The sequence below is a fragment of the Dama dama genome, chromosome 18 (assembly GCF_033118175.1).
Source record: "Dama dama isolate Ldn47 chromosome 18, ASM3311817v1, whole genome shotgun sequence".
NCBI lineage: Eukaryota > Metazoa > Chordata > Mammalia > Artiodactyla > Cervidae > Dama > Dama dama.
The window spans coordinates 98,703,837-98,722,039 of NC_083698.1; the positions used below are offsets into that span (position 1 = coordinate 98,703,837).

Here is an 18,203-nt window from a genome sequence, read left to right on the forward strand (position 1 = left end):
GATTGCTGTAACAAATTATCATAACCAAAGTGGCTTAAAACAAAGGGAATTTACTCACTTCCAGTTCTGGGGGCTACAAGTCTGCAGTCAGGGTGTCTGATGGTTCCTGAGGGAAGTCTTTTCTTTTCCTGGCTTCTGGTGGCTCCCAGCAATCCTGGGCACTGCTTGGTTTGTCCCTGCATCACTCCAGTCTCTGCTTCCATCGTCACCAGTCTCCTTCCTTCTCCTCTCTCTTATAAAGACACCAGTCATTTCATGGAAGCAACATAAATCCATCGACGGAGGAATGGATGAAGAAGATGTGGTACATATATACAATGGAGTATTATTCAGCCAGAAAAAGACTGAAATAATGCCATTGGCAGCAACAGTGGATGAACCTAGAGCTTATCACAGTAAGTAAAGTCAGTCAGACAGAGAAAGAGAAATATTGTATGAATCTAAAGAAATGATGCAAACAAACTTATTTACAAAACAGAAACAGACTCACAGACTTTGAGAACGAACTTATAGTTAGCAGCGGGGAGGGATGGGTGGGAAAATATTTAGGGAGTTTGGGATCACCATGTACACACTGCTATATTTAAAGTGGATAACCAGCAAGGACCGACTGTATAGCACAGGGAACCCCGCTCAGTGCTATGTGGCAGCCTGGATGGGAGGGGAGTTTAGGGGAAAATGGATACATGCATGTGTAGGCCTGAGTCCCTTTGCTCTCCACCTGAAACTATCACAGCGTGTTAATCAGTCTGTGCTGTGCTGTGCTTAGAGGTTCAGTTGTGTCCAACTCTTTGTGACCCCCATGAACTGTAACCTGCCAGGCTCCTCTGTTCATGGGATTCTCCAGGCAAGAATACTGGAGCTGGTAGCCACTCCCTTCTCCCGGGGATCGTCCCGACCCAGGGACTGACCTCGGATCTCCCGCATTGCAGGCAGTCTTTACTGCCTGACCCACCAGGGGAAGTCCAGTACAGCCTGTTGTACAGATGCAGGCGCAGGGACGAGGTCTCTCTTCGCTGCATCTACTGCGAGAATGAAAACCATTTTTAGCAACAGGCAGTTGACAATCCAGAAAATTGTAGACATCGCTTGGAAGGGATACACAGGTGTTACAAAGGGCCCCAGAGGAGGCTGCAGAGGAACTTCAATCACATCTGTGTAGAACTCTGTCTCCTTAGAAAGAAAAAGCAGAGGCTTTGGGAGGACAAATGGTGCAGAAATAGGAAGGAAGCGGCTATGGTTTGCACTGTGTTGCCATGTATAGACTGTAATGGAGGGTGTAAGCCTGGCTTCTGTTTCAAGAAGAGGTGTGTGTGCCCATCCCCATCACTGCTGTCATTCAGGAGGACGGGTCTCTGGCTGAAATCTGGAAATTCTTGGATGAGAAAAATGTCAGCAGTGCTTAAAAGTATTTGAACCAGGAATTGCTTGTTCAGTGTCTCAAGCCCAGCGAGAGGAGTTAATTCTTAAAGGTAAAGACATTGGCCTTGTATCAGCTTTAGGTTGTTCCTTTGATTCTGCAAGCCACAACAGTTAAAAGGATACCAGGACACTTTGGGATGGTATCTCAGTCTCTGAAAATTGAACGTTTCAGCAGGCAGATGGAAATCTAAGAGCTGGAAATAACTAGATGGTGGATGATTCTTAAGACCTAATCCTAATATTTGAATGATGTAGTAAAGGCCTTCTATTGAAGAATCAAAAGGACAGGGAGGTTAAGCTACGTGTGCAAAGTAACTCTGTGAGTGGGTAGCAGAACTGGATCTAAACCCAGGCAGGTGGACTCACAAATTCACACCCTTACCCATGTGCAACCTCTCCCTGCTGGTCTTCAGGTGGCGAATCAGACAGATCGCTCTTCAGTGGGAAGCCAGAAGAGTCCAGAGCTCAGCTGGGGTCAGTCATGACTCCAGATAATCCGATGGTACAGAAGATGGAGATCAAGCAGAAGAGGGCAAACCTGCTGGCAAGAGCACCAGTGTGCTTTTCTCCAGAGCACTAAGGGAAAGCAAGCAACTCAGGGCAGGTGAGGGTGGAGTTATCAGCCAGGGCTGCAGCAAGGAGCCCAAAGCTTTAAAAGCACCCAGGTCTCTGTGAACTATTGGGGTTTACAGGTAAGACATCGCTTGAGTCTAGCACGTGCTGGTCTCATAGCTCCTTCCCACTGCACTCAGCTGTTCCTCGCCAGGCCAAGCACCACATCTAAGCTCCCACCTCTGGGTCTCTGTAATTTCACCCTCTGTCTAGAACAGTCTTCTGCACACATCCTCGCTCCCCTGAGGCCTGTGATCCAAGGAGGCTCAGGGAGGGAATGTGCCTCTCTTCCCCACTTGCCTCTCTTCCTTCACTCTCCCCTTGCTGTGTGGATGGTGTTTTCCAAAGATGCCGCAGCAATCTCTTCCATCCCATGTTCTTTCTCCCACCCCTTGAATCTGGGGCCCCCGTCACTGCTCTAACCAACAGAATACAGCAGAAGGGATGCTGATCCAGCCCCCAGGCACGTCATTGCCCTGGCTGCTTCTGCTTCCTGCTTCACGGAACACTTACTCCTGGAGCGCTCCTTCTGGAGCCAAGCTGCCAGGCTGAGAAGCCCGGGCCATGTGGAGAGGCCACCCGGAGAAGTGCCAGGTGGCAGCCTAGTCAAACTCCCAGCTGGCGGTCAACATCCACAGCAGCCAAACGAGCGAGGTACCTCGATGTCCAACCCAGCCAGTCCTCCAGATGACTCGAGGCCAGTCCAACATCTGGCTGCACCCCATGGGAGACCCCCAGCGAGACCACCCTGATGGACCCAGAACACCAAAGAACCATGAGAGAGACTACAAAATTGTTTCAGGCCACTGAGTTTCAGGGCTGTTTTCTTCTGCAGCAATAGTCATCAGGAATATTGACCCTGCCTAATTAGCTATCACAGCACCTCTCACCACCAGACATTGTACAAGCTGTTTGTTTACTGTCTTTTTCCCCCTCTTGGTTTTGTTTACTACTATTCCTAATGGTTCATAGTTTCATTGAGTTAGACAAGGCTGTGGTCCATGTGATCAGTTTCATTAGTTTTCTGTGATTGTGGTTTTCATTCTGTCTGCCCTCTAATGGATAAGGATAAGAGGCTTATGGAAGCTTCCTGATGGGAGAGACTGACTGAGGGGGAAACTGGGTCTTGCTCTAACGGGCAGGGCCATTCTCAGTAAATCTTTAATCCCATTTTCTGTTGATGGGCAGAGCTGTGTTCCCTCCCTGTTGTTTGATCTGAAGCCAAACTATGGTGGAGGCAATGGAGATAATGCACTTCTACACTCAGTGCCCCTGACCCTGCAGTAGGCCACTCAATGAAACTAGGAGTCATGTCTTGTAGGGTCACCATGGAGAGTTCTGACAAAACATGGCCCACTGGAGAAGGGAATGGCAAGCCACTTCAGTATTCTTGCCTTGAGAACCCCATGAACAGTATGAAAGGCAAAAAGATAGGACACTGAAAGGTGAACTCCCCAGGTCGGTAGGTGCCCAACATGCTACTGGAGATCAGTGGAGAAATAACTCCAGAAAAAATGAAGAGACAGAGCCAAAGCAAAAACAACACACAGTTGTGGATGTGACTGATGATGGAGGTAAAGTCTGATGCTGTACAGGGCAATATTGCATAGGAACCTGGAATATTAGGTCCATGAATCAAGGCAAATTGAAAGTGATCAAACAGGAGATGGTAAGAGTGAACATCAACATTTTAGGAATCAGTGAACTAAAATGGACTGGAATGGGTGAATTTAACTCAGATGACCATTATATCTACTACTGTGGGCAAGAATCTGTTAGAAGAAATGGAGTAGCCATCATAGTAAAACAAAAAAGTCTGAAATGCAGTATTTGGATGCAATCTCAAAAACAACAGAACGATCTCTGTTTGTTTCCACAGCAAACCATTCAATATCACAGTAATCCAAGTCTATGTCCCGACCAGTAATGCTGAAAAAGCTGAGGTTGAACAGTGCTATGAAGGCCTACAAGACCCTCTAGAACTAACACCCCAAAAAGATGTCCTTTTATTATAGGGGACTGGAATGCAAAAGTAGGAAGTCAAGAGTTACATGGAGTAACAGACAAATTTGATCTTGGAGTATAGAATGAAGCAGGGCAAAGGCTAATAGAGTTCTGCCAAGAGAATGCACTGGTCATAGCAAACACCCTCTTCCAACAACACAAAAGAAGGTTCTACACATGGACATCACCAGATGGTTAATACCAAAATCAGCTTGATTATATTCTTTGAAGCCAAAGATGGAGAAGCTCTATACAGTTAGTACAAACAAGACTGGGAGCTGCCTGTGGCTCAGATCATGAACTCCTTACTGCCAAATTCAGACTTAAATTGAAGAAAGTAGGGAAAACCACTAGACCATTCAGATATGACCTAAATAAAATTCCTTACGGTTATATAGTGGAAGTAACAAATAGATTCAAAGGATTAGATCTGATAGACAGAGTGCCTGAAGAGCTATGGATGGAGGTTTGTGACATTGTACAGGAGGCAGGGATCAAGATCATCTCCAAGAAAAAGAAATGCAAAAAGGCAAAACGGTTGTCTGAGGAGGCCTTACAAATAGCTATGAAAAGAAGAGAAGTGAAAGGCAAAGGAGAAAAGGAAGGATATCCCCATTTGAATGCAGAGTTGTAAGGAAGAGCAAAGAGAGTTAAGAAATCCTTCCTCAGTGATCAATGCAAAGAAATAGAGGAAAACAATAGAATGGTAAAGACTAGAGATCTCTTCAAGAAAATCAGAGATACCAAGAGAACTTTTCATGCAAAGATGGGCACAATAAAGGACAGAAATTGTATGGGCCTAAGGAAATAGCAACCCACTCCAGTATTCATGCCTGGAAAATCACATGGACCAAGGAGCCTGGTGGCTATAGTCCACAGGGTCACAAAGAGTCGGACACGACTGAGCAACTTCACTCACTCGCTCAACAGACACAGAAGATATTAAGAAGAGGTGGCAAGAATACACAGAAGAACTCTACAAAAAGATCTTCATTAAAAAAAAAAAAATCTTCATGACCCAGATAACCACAATGGTGTGATCACTCACCTAGAGCCAGACATCCTGGAATGTGAAGTCAAGTGGGCCTTAGGAAGCATCACTATGAACAAAGCTAGTGGAGGTGATGGAATTCCAGTTGAGCTATTTCAAATCCTGAAAGATGATGCTGTGAAAGTGCTGCACGCAATATGCCAGCAAATTTGGAAAACTCAGCAGTGGCCACAGGACTGGAAACGTTCAGTTTTCATTCCAATCCCAAAGAAAGACAATGCCAAAGAAAGCTCAAACTATCACACAATTACACTCATCTCACACTCTAGCAAAGTAATGCTCAAAATTCTCCAAGCCAGGCTTCAACAGCACATGAATCATGAAATTCCAGATGTTCAAACTGGATCTCGAAAAGGCAGAGGAACCAGAGATCAAATTGCCAGCATCCGTTGGATCATTGAAAAAGCAAGAGAGTTCCAGGAAAATATCTACTTTTGCTTTATTGACTATGCCAAAGCCTTTGACTGTGTGGATCACAACAAACTGTAGGAAATTCTTAAAGAGATGGGAATACCAGACCAGCTGACCTGCCCCCTGAGAAATCTGTGTGCAGGTCAGGAAACAACAGTTAGAACTGGACACGGAACAACAGACTCATTCCAAATTGGGAGAGGAGTACATCAAAGTTGTATATTGTCACCCTGCTTATTTAGCTTTTATGCAGAGTACATCATGTGAAATGCTGGGCTGGAAGAAGCACAATCTGAAATCAAGATTGCCAGGAGAAATAGCAATAACCTCACATATGCAGATGACACCACGCTTATGGCAGAAAGCAAAGAACCAAAGAGCCTCTTGATGAAAGTGAAAGAGGAGAATGAAAAAGTTGGCTTAAAACTCAACATTCAGAAAACTAAGATCATGGCATCTGGTCCCATCACTTCATGGCAAATAGATGGGGAAACAATGGAAACAGTGATAGACTTTATTTTCTTGGGCTCCAAAATCACTGTAGATGGTGACTGCAGCCATGAAATTAAAAGATGCCTACTCCTTGGAAGAAAAGTTATGACCAACCTAGACAGCGTATTAAAAAGCAGAGACATGACTTTGTCAACAAAGGTCTGTCTAGTCAAAGGTATGGTTTTTCCAGTAGTCATATATGGATGTGAGAGTTGGACCATAAAGAAAGCTGAGTGCTGAAGAATTGATGCTTTTCAACTATGGTGTTGGAGAAGACTCTTGAGAGTCCCTTGGACTGCAAGGAGATCCAACCAGTCCATCCTAAAGGAAATCAGTCCTGGAAGGACTGATGCTGAAGGTGAAACTCCAATACTTTGGCCACCTGATGCGAAGAACTGACTCATTGGAAAAGATCCTGATGCTGGGAAAGATTGAAGGCAGGAGGAGAAGGGGTCGACAGAGGATGAGATGGTTGGATGGCATCACCGACTCAATGGACATGAATTTGAGTAAACTCCGGGAGTTGGTGATGGACAGGAAAGCCTGGCGTGATGCAGTCCATGGGGTTGCAAAGAGTTGGACTCGACTGAACGACTGAACTGAACTATACTCTTAATTGGCTTCCCAGGTAGCACTGGTGGTAAAGAACCTACCTGCCAACGCAGGAGATTTAAGAGATGCAGGTTGAATCCCTGGGTCAGAAAGACCCCCAGGAGGAGGGCATGGCAACCCACTCCATTATTCTTGCCTGGAGAATCCCCTTGAAGAGAGGAGCCTGGAGGCTACAGTCCACAGAGTTGCAAAGAGTCGGACATAACTAAGTGACTAAGCACACATACATGAATTCTTAACACTTGAGAGCAGTGCCTGGCATGCAGTTGATGCTCAATAAATATTCTCTAAATAGATGAATGAATCCAGGGAACTCCCTGGCAGTCCAGTGGTTAGGACTTGTGCTTTCCCTGCTGAGGCCCAGGTTCAACCCCTAGTTGGGGAACTAAGATCCCACGAGCCACACAACATGGCCCCAAAAAAGAACAGGCAAAAAGATGAATGAACCCAAAGACATTTTCCCCCAAATCACAAAGCAATAGTCAGTGTGATTCCATTAGTTCTCAGGAAGCCTAACACTGAGCACAGGCCAGGCATCAGATGTGGTTGTATTTATTCACTCAGCAGTGTTTTATTTTCAATTATGTGCTGCTCTCCTGGTGACTCAGTGGTAAAGAATCCATCTGCAAGGGAGGAGACACAGGAGATGATCCCTGAGTGAGAAGATCCCCTGGATGAAGAAATGGCAACCCACTCCAGTATTCTTGCCTGGAAAATCCCATGCACAGAGAAGCCTAATGGGCTACAATCCACAGGGTTGCAAAGAGCCGGACATGACTATGTGCTAAGCCCTACAGACAACAGTGAACTAAAACAAAAGTCCCTGCCTGCACTCTAGTCGGGGGAGACGGGCAATAAAATAAATAAGGAGATAACACTGCATACTAGAAGGATATAATTTGCAAAGAAGGAAAATAGAGCAAAGAAAAGGGAGAGAGGGTCCTGGGGTCAGGGTAGAATGTTAAGTAAGTTGACTAAGTGTACAGCAAGTCCCCTACATATGAGTAAGTTCTGTTCTGAGGGTGCGTTGGTAAGAACAATTTGTTCATAAGTCCAACAAAAAAGTCTAGGTACCCAATTAACACAATCGGCTGTTTAGTACTGTAATAGGTTTATAGTATTGATACTTTCCACACAAATAATGCCTAGAAAGCAAACACAAAAAATAAAGAAGGCATTTTTAATCTGACAGTACAGGACCTTGGAAAGTAGAGTAGCATAGGACGACAGCTGGCATACAGGGCCTGGCACCGAGCGGCCAGGCAAGGCAAGTCACTGATGGAGGAGGAGAGGAGGCGGGCGACGGCCGACGGCAGAGCTGAGGGGCGTCAGCAGCGGCAGGAGAGCGCGGGCAGTGCTTGATGTTGGTGGAATGCATGTTCGCATCTTTGAAAGTTCACAAGTTGAATGTTTGTACATAGGGGACTGACAGTATTGGCTTGCTAGGGCTGCCAAAGCAAAGCCCCACAAACTGGGTGGCTTAGACAATAGAAATGTATTATCTCACAGTCCTGGAGACTAGAACCCAAATAAGAGAGATGGATTCTCTGTAAGTGCTTTGCATTTTAGAATAATGTAGGATGACTTTAATTTAATAAAAACGAGAACTGAAAAATGATGCTATAAAGTAACAGGATGAGATGAAAAGGGAGGTTGCAGAGCTAAGGAAATAAGCTGAAAACCGAAATACTATGATTATATATACAATAAATAAGTTAGAATAGAAAATAATAAAATAATCACGGTTGAAAATCAAATTAGCATCTTGGAAGAGAGACTTGAGATAACAGATGTACAGGGAAAAGACATAGAGACTGAAGCAATTAGAAAGAATGTGATAGAAGCCAAGGATGTTCTAACTTAAGGACATTTGATACCCCTTGTGTACAGATCTCAACAAAAGAAACTTAATATTCAGAGATATAACACAGCAAAATATCTGACTTGAATAAAAACTTAAAGATTGAAAAGATCATGTATATATGTTAGGAAAACTTGTTTTAGTAAAACTAACATTGACATGTCCTATTTAAGATTCTGAACATCAGATTTAAAGGAAAAAAATTGTTCAAGTAATTCCCTGGTGGTCCTGGTGGATCAGTGGACACCACTCTCTCACTGCCCAGGGCCTGGGTTTCATCCCTGATCAGGAAACTGAGATCCCCCAAGCTGCATGGTGCAGTCAAAAACAAAAAATTATTCAGACATTCTGGTGGAAAAAAAAAAAAAATCACTTTCAAAGGAGGGAGGGAAAATCAAGCTGGTCTCAGGCTCCACTTATAGCAACATTCAACGCCAGAAGACACAGTTGTTGTTCACTCAGTCGTGTCTGACTCTTGGTGACCCCATGGACTGCAGCACGCCAGGCTTCCCTGCCCTTCACCATCTCCCGGAGCCTGCTCAAACTCATGTCCATTGAGTCAGTGATGCCATCCAACCATCTCGTCCTCTGCCTTTAATCTTTCCCAGCATCAGGGTCTTTCCCAATGAGTCAGTTCTTCAAATCAGGTGGCCAAAGTACTGGAGCTTCAGCCTTAGTATCAATCCCTCCAGTGAATATTCAGGATTGATTTCCTTTGGGATTGACTGGTTTGATTTCCTTGCAGTCCAAGGGATTCTCAAGAGTCTTCTCCAACACCACAGTTCAAAAGGATCAATTCTTCAGCGCTCAGACTTCTTTATGGTCCAACTCTCACATTTGTACACGACTGCTGGTTTTTCCAGCAGTCATAAAACCATGGTTTTTCCTGTGGAGAAGACACAGAGTTGATCTAAAAAGATCTGAGAGGAAAGTATAACCTAAGAATGTCACATTCAATCAAACTGACATGGAAGCAACAGGCAAACCCTCTCAAACATGAAATAATTCAGAAACTACAGTCACTTCTTAAAAAAAAAAAGTATTGATGATGAAATCTAGCCAAGAGATGAGTCAAAATAAAGAATTCCACAATAGGGGCATCACACAGAGGCATAGATGGTAGGCACTTAATCCACTTAAACAGAAAAATAGGATGTAAGGAAGAACAGTACAAACAAAAACTGGGAGTGAGGAAAGGGGAGAAGGAAGGCAATGAAGCAGCATTATCACTTCATCTTTTACAGCTTGGAGCAAACAAGTCTATCCAAAACTGAAATGTGATTTCAAAAACTAGTGGATTCAAACCTCTGACAGTTACCAAAATTCACAATTTTTTAGACTTCAAAGATTATTTTAGGAATTAACATCTCTTGTGGTGAAGAAACATTTCATTTTAGCAAATTTTTGTTTCACCTTCTTTAAAAAAAAAAAAAGATTTTAGATTCAGACTACTATATATGGTAGAATGCATTAGTTTCTAATTCTTCAGCTCTCCATGCACCCAAGCCCTTTCTTTGTAACTTCAGAGCTCTTCTTACTAGAGGCAGGATATTTTTACCTGCCACACTGATGGCTGGGTTGGCTATGTGTTTCAGCCGAGTTTCAGTGAGTGAAGCATAACTACCGGGTATGAGTGGTGGTGGGGAGGGGCATGGTGGTGAATTTTTTCATGTGCCAGATAATAAATATATTTTAGGCTTTGGGAGCCATATGGTTTTTGTCAGACCTACACAACTTAGTCATGAAGCAGCCACAGATAATATGTAAATGAACAGGTGCATCTGTGTTCCAATTAAACTTTATTTACAAAAACAGATGGCAGGTTGGATTTGACCCATGACCCGTAGTCTGCCAACTGCTGGGTTAATGTGTAAAGGATTTACAATGTACTCAGACCCTACATTTGGAGAAGTAAAAGTCCAGGAGAGAAGCTGGAAGATCACAGATAAATCACCCATCCGTCAATCTGAAACCCAAGCGCTTCCAACTGCCAAAGGGAACTGCAACGGGAAAGCTCACGGAGACGTCACAGGACATTGTCATTCTAGGAGGCGCCCTGGGATCCTCGGCTCTCCAGCTTTCTTCCTCCTTACCCACATTGTGAGGTAGCCATCCCACAATTCTATCAAGCCAGCTCCCTCCAGATAATGGGGAACATGCTAAGACCAATGAATTCTATGAGTATGAGCCAATTGTCTCTCTTCATTTGCAGTGAAAAGAGCTTCTGGTCAGAACTGATGCTATGTGGAATACCTTGGTGGTGGATAAGGCACTCTGCAAAGTGCATGGATGGGAGTTTTGACAGAAGTATTGTGAGCAGGAAAGGCACATCTAAAACCCGAGTAAGAGTTCTAGTAAGGAAAAACTCCGTCCCTTCTTTGGTGGAAGTGGCCCAGTGTAACTACTCTGTAACTCTTGACTATTGTGAATAACGTAACAGTAAACTTGCATGTGCCAATATCTTTTTGAGATCTTGTTTTCAATTATTTTGGACATATGCCTGAAAGTGGTACTTCTGGATTGTATGGTAATTCTATTTTCAATTTTTTGAGGCAACTCTATTCTGTTTTCCATGGTTTCTGTACCATTTTACATTCCTACTAACAGTGCACCAGGTTTCCAATTTCTGCACACTCATCAACACTTGGGTTTGTTTTTTTCTTAATTTGATTGGTTGGCTGGTTTGTTTTGATTGTGGCCATCCTAAAGGTTTTAAGGTGAATCTCATTGGAGTTTGATTTGCATTCCCCTAATGATTAATGGTGTTGAATATCTTTTCATGTGCTTGTTGGCTATTTGCATGTCTTCTTTGGAGAAATGTCTATTTACCCATTTGTTAATTAGGTTATCTGGGTGTTTTGGTGGTGAGTTGTATGAGTTCTTTATGTATTCTGGATACTAATCCCTTAATAGATATATAGTTGGAAAATATTCTCTCTCATTCTGTAGGTTGCCTTTTTCCCTCTGTTGATTGTTCCCTTTGGACTTGAAGTTTTTGTAATTAAGCACAGCATTTTAAGGGAAGACTAAGAAACTATCACAGATCAAAGGGACCCAAAGAGACAGGACAGTGAAATAGTATTCCCTTTTTTTTCTTTCTGGCTACGCTGGGTCTTTGTTGGATTTGCACCTGCTTTCTCTAGTTGTGGTGAGCAGGGGCGACTCTCCACTGTGGTTTGTGGGCTGCTAATTAAAGTGGCTTCTCCTGTTGCAGAGCACAGGCTCTAGGGCACACGGGCTTCAGTAGTTGTGGCTCTCGGAGGCAGCTGCTCCACCACATGTGAAATCTTCCAGATCAGGGATCAAACCCGTACCCCTTGCATTGGCAGGCGGACTCCCATCCACCAAGCCATTAGGGAGGTCCTATGCTTTTTATTTATTTATTTATTTTGGCTGTGCTGCACCACATGTGGGATTCCAGTTTCCTAAGGATTGAATCGGCGCCCCTACACTGGAAGCAAGGAGTCTTAACCAGTGGACTGCCAGGGAAATCTTATGCTCTATCTCGATTGGGTTCTAGGACAGAAAAAAAGACATTAGTGGAAAAACTGGTAAAATCCTAATTAAAATCTATATTGAGTTAACCTACCATGGTTATATAAGATGTTAACACTCGGGGAATCTGGATGAAGGAACATGAGGACTCTCTGTACTACCTGTAAATGTTCTGTAAATCTAAAATTACCCTCCTCCAAAATATGTGTATATTTAAATAAAACTGTGAGTCATCAAAGAGATATCACATTGCCAACAAAGGTCTGTATAGTCAAAGCTATGGTTTTTCCAGTAATTGTGTATGGATGTGAGAGTTGGACCATAAAGAAGACTGAGTGCTGAAGAATTGATGCTTTTGAACTGTGGTGTTAGTGAAGACTTGAGGGTCCCTTGGACAATAAGGAGATCAAGCCAGTCAATCCTAAAGGAAATCAACCCTGAATATTCATTGGAAGTGAAATAGAGCAGGACCTTATGGTCCTTCCCCTCATCCCCACTATGTCCTCTGTCTGCCTTTTGTCTGTGGAAAATTTTACTCAAAGAATAAGTTTAATTAGAGAAGTGGGAAATGCAGAAACAAAGGAAAACAGTCAAAGAAGACTAAATAATAATAATGTGGTCATTAAGCATAGTCAAGGACCTTGAGTTTTTTTTCCTCAAGGGCTATAGATAATATTCTGAGGCATATCCTGGGAGCTGTCTTATAGACACCAAATCACGAGGTGGAGAAGTTAACCACACGGTGACCAGACTGTACCCAGAACATGAGCTGCCACAATTCTGAGAATTGACCACAAAAAAATGGGAACAAATGGACCTTGCAACTGAAGGTTAATTGTACCTAAAACAACCAAGATGACGTCGGCCTCACCCCCTGCCAGCTGCTGGCATCTGAAATAAAGCAAACTTTCCTTTCTACCAACCTGGACTATTTATTGGTGTTTGAGTGGCAAGCAGCTGGACTCCACACATCTTTCAGTAACAGAAGGACTGATGCTGAAGCGCCAATGCTTTGGCCACTTGATGTGAAGGGCTGACTCACTGGAAAAGACTCTGAGGCTGGGAAAGATGGACATCAAAAGGAGAAAGAGACGGCAGAGGACGAGATGGTTAGATGGCATCACCGACACAATGGACATGAATTTGAGCAAACTCTGGAAGATAGTGAAGAACAGAGGAACCTGGTGTGCTTCAGTCCATGGGGTTGCAAAGAGTTGGACATGATTTAGCAACTGAACAACAAGAAATCATATAAAATAAAATGGTGTAAGCACTTACCTTTAAAGCTGATGAGAGGATTAAATGGGCTGGTTTCAGTGACGTATTCACACAGGGCACAAAGCTAAAAGGTCAATAAATGCAGGTTATTGTAATAGTTGTTACTTACCTCCAAATTCTCTTCTACCTCTTGGATTCGGTGAATACCGCTACTTGGTAGCAGTGTACATACACACTGCTTCCACTATGGGGAAAATAAAGTTGCAACACAGTTCCACTTGCTGGCGTCCTACTAAACATGACATATAGCAGTTCTGTTTCACCCACTCCATTTCCTTCTTTTAAGACCACAAAAAAGACTGCCAAACTAATACACGACGTATCTGAGAATGTGAAAAGCTCTTTGAAAAAAATTTTAGAAGAGTCTACTCATCCTTTTCATCTTCTCCAGGCATTATCCCTCTCCCCCAGCCTTCTCTTTTCCTTCCTCCCTCCCTCCCTTTCTTTATTTCTCTTATTTTCAGACACCTTAGAGCTGAAGGGCAATGTCTTCTTTTGGCAAAGAAAAGTTCTCTAAACCTGCAGTTCCCAGTCTTCTGAATGTCACAGATCAAGTTAACTTTTAAAAAAGGAAGGGACTGGGGTGGCGGGGTTGTGGGGGGGATGGGGGATGATTTACAGTTGTCAATTTGTTATTTAACGTGTAAGGGATTTTTTGGTTTTAAATCAATATTTAAACAACATTTCATTAAAACGTCATCAAAGAAAAGGGCCATTTAATATCCAAAAAGTAAGAAGAGTGGAATCTCAAAATAAAGTGTCCTTCCAAAAAATCATAGTTGCCAGCTTAACTATGTTATGTCAAAAACTTTTGAGTAACAGAATATCCTAAAAAGAATCAAGCACAAGGAATTTTTTTCATTTATTTATATTAGTTGGAGGCTAATTACTTTACAATATTGTAGTGGCTTTGCCATACACTGACATGAATCACCCATGGATTTACATGTGTTCCCCATCTTGAATCCCCCTCCCACCTCCCTCCCCATCCCATCCCTCTGGGTCATCCCAGTGCACCAGCCCCGAGCACTTGTCTCATGCATCAAACCTGGACTGGCGATCTGTTTCACACTTGATAATATACATGTTTCAGTGCTATTCTCTCAGATCATCCCACCCTCACCTTCTCCCACAGAATCTAAAAGTCTGTTCTATACATCTGTGTCTCTTTTGCTGTCTCACATATAGGGTTATTGTTACCATCTTTTTAAATTCCACATATATGCATTAGTATACTGTATTGGTGTTTTTCTTTCTGGCTTACTTCACTCTGTATAATGGGCTCCAGTTTCATCCACCTCATTAGAATTGATTCAAATGTATTCTTTTTAATGGCTGAGTAATATTCCATTGTGTATATGTACCATAGCTCTCTTATCCATTCTTCTGCTGATGGGCATCTAGGTTGCTTCCATGTCCTGGTTATTATAAACAGTGCTGCGATGAACATTGGGGTGCACGTGTCTCTTTCAGATCTGGTTTCCTCGGTGTGTATGCCCAGGAGTGGGATTGCTGGGTCATATGGCAGTTCTATTTCCAGTTTTTTAAGAAATCTCCACACTGTTCTCCATAGCGGCTGTACTAGTTTGCATTCCCACCAACAGTGTAAGAGGGTTCCCTTTTCTCCACACCCTCTCCAGCATTTATTGCTTGTAGACTTTTGGATAGCAGCCATTCTGACTGGCGTGAAATGGTACCTCGTTGTGGTTTTGATTTGCATTTCTCTAATAATGAGTGATGTTGAGCATCTTTTCATGTGTTTGTTAGCCATCTGTATGTCTTCTTTGGAGAAATGTCTACTTAGTTCTTTGGCCCATTTTTTGTTTGGGTCGTTTATTTTTCTGGAATTGAGCTGCAGGAGTTGTTTGTATATTTTTGAGATTAATCTGTAAGCACAAGGAAATTTCAACATAAAATGTTATCTTAAGATATTACAGTGCATTTTCACTTTTAGACTGTGAACAAGGCACACAAATGAAAGAGGACAGAATGTGTATGCGCTGGGCAGTCTAAAGAGTAATAATAGAATACACAGCTGTGGACCTCCCTGGGAGTCCAGTGGCTAAGACTCTGCGCTGCCAATGGAGGGAGCATGGGTTCGATCCCTGGTGATAAACCCAAACTACAGGATATTACTAATACTTTGGAAGGCCCTGAGTGGCCCCTCCTTGCTTTCCTGCTCCCAGAGAACACTGCCTCCTTAGTATTTAGTAGTTATCTCCTGTCTTTTCTTTATATTTTACTACGTACATCTTTATCCCTGAACAAGGCATTGACTAGCTTCACCTGGCTTTACTGCTTCTATGAAAGGAATCCTACTGTGTGTGACTTGATTTTTGTCCCTCAAAATCATGTTTGTTTGTTTGTTTGTTTGTTTTTAATGGTTGCTGCACATGTGCTTTCTCCAGTTGCAGTGCTCAGGCTTCTCACTGAAGTGGTTTCTTTTGTTGTGGAACATGGGCTCTAGACGTGTGCACTCAGTAGTTGCGGCTCTCAAGCTTCGTTGCTCCATGGCAGGTGGAACCTTCCCCGACCAGGGATCAAACCCGTGTACCCTGCATTGTCAGACAGATTCTTTACCATTGAGCCACCGGGAAGCCCCAGCCCCAATCATGGTTTTTCCTGCTATAAGTTTGGCATTTATGGATCTGTATCCTGCAGAGCTTCACAGAAGAGCTGGGATGTCCAGTTCACTCACACGGCACTCCTAGCTAGCAATCCGGTTTTCATGTGCGTGTGGATGGAGAGGGACCGAGGCCCCCAGTACCCTCAGTGCGCCCCTTGGGGGTAAGCTGGCGGCTTCTACGGCCTAGACAGGCCAAGATTCCTAACGTGAGCTGCAGAGGTTGGAAACTAGCTGGTCACTTTTCTCAAATGGCCCAACTTTAGGCTCTGATCACCACCCAGCAGTCAGAAAAGCCTCCACAAAGGTGCTGAGAGCGAGCAGATATCACAGTCCAGCCAACTATGAGCTGGTTTTGGAAACCACCGTCTGGGTGTTAATAACATTCTAGGTTAACATCTCTGCACACTGACTCCTTCACCACAGGTCAAGAGGGGCCCGGGACACTTTCCTCTGGATCTCTCTAAGGAAAGATCCTGAAGATGCCAGTCTCTAGCAGTGCAGATTCTCATGTCCTACCCAAGGCCAAAAGAGTAAGAATTTTGTATTTTTATAAGATTCCCAGTTGACTTGTATGTACTTTCAAGTTTGAGAAGCACTGGTCATTGTGTGTGTGTGTGTGTGTGTGTGTGTGTGTTTTAATGAATATTTTTATTGAAGTACAACCCATATGAAAAATGGCTAAGTCTGGTAAAAGAATCTGACAAAGAACAGATCTATGTACATGTATAACTGAATCCCTTTGCAGTACACCTGAAACTAACACAAAATTGTAAATCAATTATACTCAATGTAAAATAAAATCTTTTTAAAACTAGGTGAGGGAGATTAAGAGGTATAAATTTTCAACTACAGTTGGGAGATTGGGACTGACATATATACACAACACATGAACCGTGAACTTCCAGATGTTCAAGCTGGTTTTAGAAAAGGCCGAGGAACCAGAGATCAAATTGCTAACATCTGCTGGATCATTGAAAAAACAAGAGAGTTCCAGAAAAACATCTATTTCTGCTTTATTGACTATGCCAAAGCCTTTGACTGTGTGGATCACAATAAACTGTGGAAAATTCTGAAAGAGATGGGAATACCAGACCACCTGACCTGCCTCTTGAGAAACCTGTATGAAGGTCAGGAAGCAACAGTTAGAACTGGACGTGGAACAACAGACTGGTTCCAAATAGGAAAAGGAGTACGTCAAGGCTGTATATTGTCACCCTGCTTATTTAACCTATATGTAGAGTACATCATGAGAAATGCAGGAAGAAGCACAAGCTGGAATCAAGATTGCCGGGAGAAATATTAATAACCTCAGGTATGCAGATGACACCACCCTTATGGTAGAGAGTGAAGAAGAACTAAAAAGCCTCTTGATGAAAGTGAAAGAGAGTGAAAAAGTTGGCTTAAAACTCAACATTCAGAAAACTAAGATCATGGCCTCTGGTCCCTTCACCTCATGGAAATAGATGGGGAAACAGTGGAAACAGTGTCAGACTTTATTTTTTTGGGCTCCAAAATCACTGCAGATGGTGATTGCAGCCATGAAATTAAAAGACGCTTACTCCTTGGAAGGAAAGTTATGACCAACCTAGACAGCATATTAAAAAGCAGAGACATTACTTTGCCAACAAAGGTCCGTCTGGTCAAGGCTATGGTTTTTCCAGTGTCATATATGGATGTGAGAATTGGACTGTGAAGAAAGCTGAGCACCAAAAAATTGATGCTTTTGAACTATGGTGTTGGAGAAGACTCTTGAGAGTCCCGTGGACTGCAGAGATCCAACCAGTCCATCCTAAAGGAGATCAGCCCTGGGTGTTCATTGGAAGGACTGATGCTGAGGCTGAAACTCCAATACTTTAGCCACCTCATGCGAAGAGTTAACTCATTGGAAAAGACCCTGATTCTGGGAGGGATTGGGGGCAGGAGGAGAAGGGGACAATAGAGGACGAGATGGCTGGATGGCATCACCGACTCGATGGACATGAGTTTGAGTAAACTCCGGGAGTTGGTGATGGACAGAGAGGCCTGGCATGCTGCGATTCATGGGGTTGCAGAGTCGGACACGATTGAGCGACTGAACTGAACTGAACTGAACTGAATATATAAAATAAATAAGAAGAACCTGCTATCCAGCACAGGGAACTATACTTAATACTCTGTAATGGCCTATATGAGAAAATAATCTGAAAGAAAGTGGATATATACATAATTTATTCACTTTGCTGTATACCCAAAACTAAAACATTTAAAATCAACTATTTTCCAATAAAAATTTTAAAATAATAATAAACTTTCAGTTGCAAAATAAATGAGTCATGGGTATGAAACATACAGGGTGGGAA

The 18,203-nt window shown here is 43.0% G+C and overlaps 1 long non-coding RNA gene across 1 annotated transcript; it reads right to left on the minus strand.

Moving 5' to 3' along the window:
• Positions 1-9,181: 9,181 nt before the first annotated feature.
• LOC133072903 (uncharacterized) lies at positions 9,182-13,435 on the minus strand. The gene is made up of 3 exons (XR_009696824.1): positions 13,348-13,435; positions 12,884-13,019; positions 9,182-9,351 (listed from the first exon to the last, which is right to left on the minus strand). It is a non-coding gene; the product is annotated as an uncharacterized LOC133072903 (long non-coding RNA).
• Positions 13,436-18,203: the final 4,768 nt, after the last annotated feature.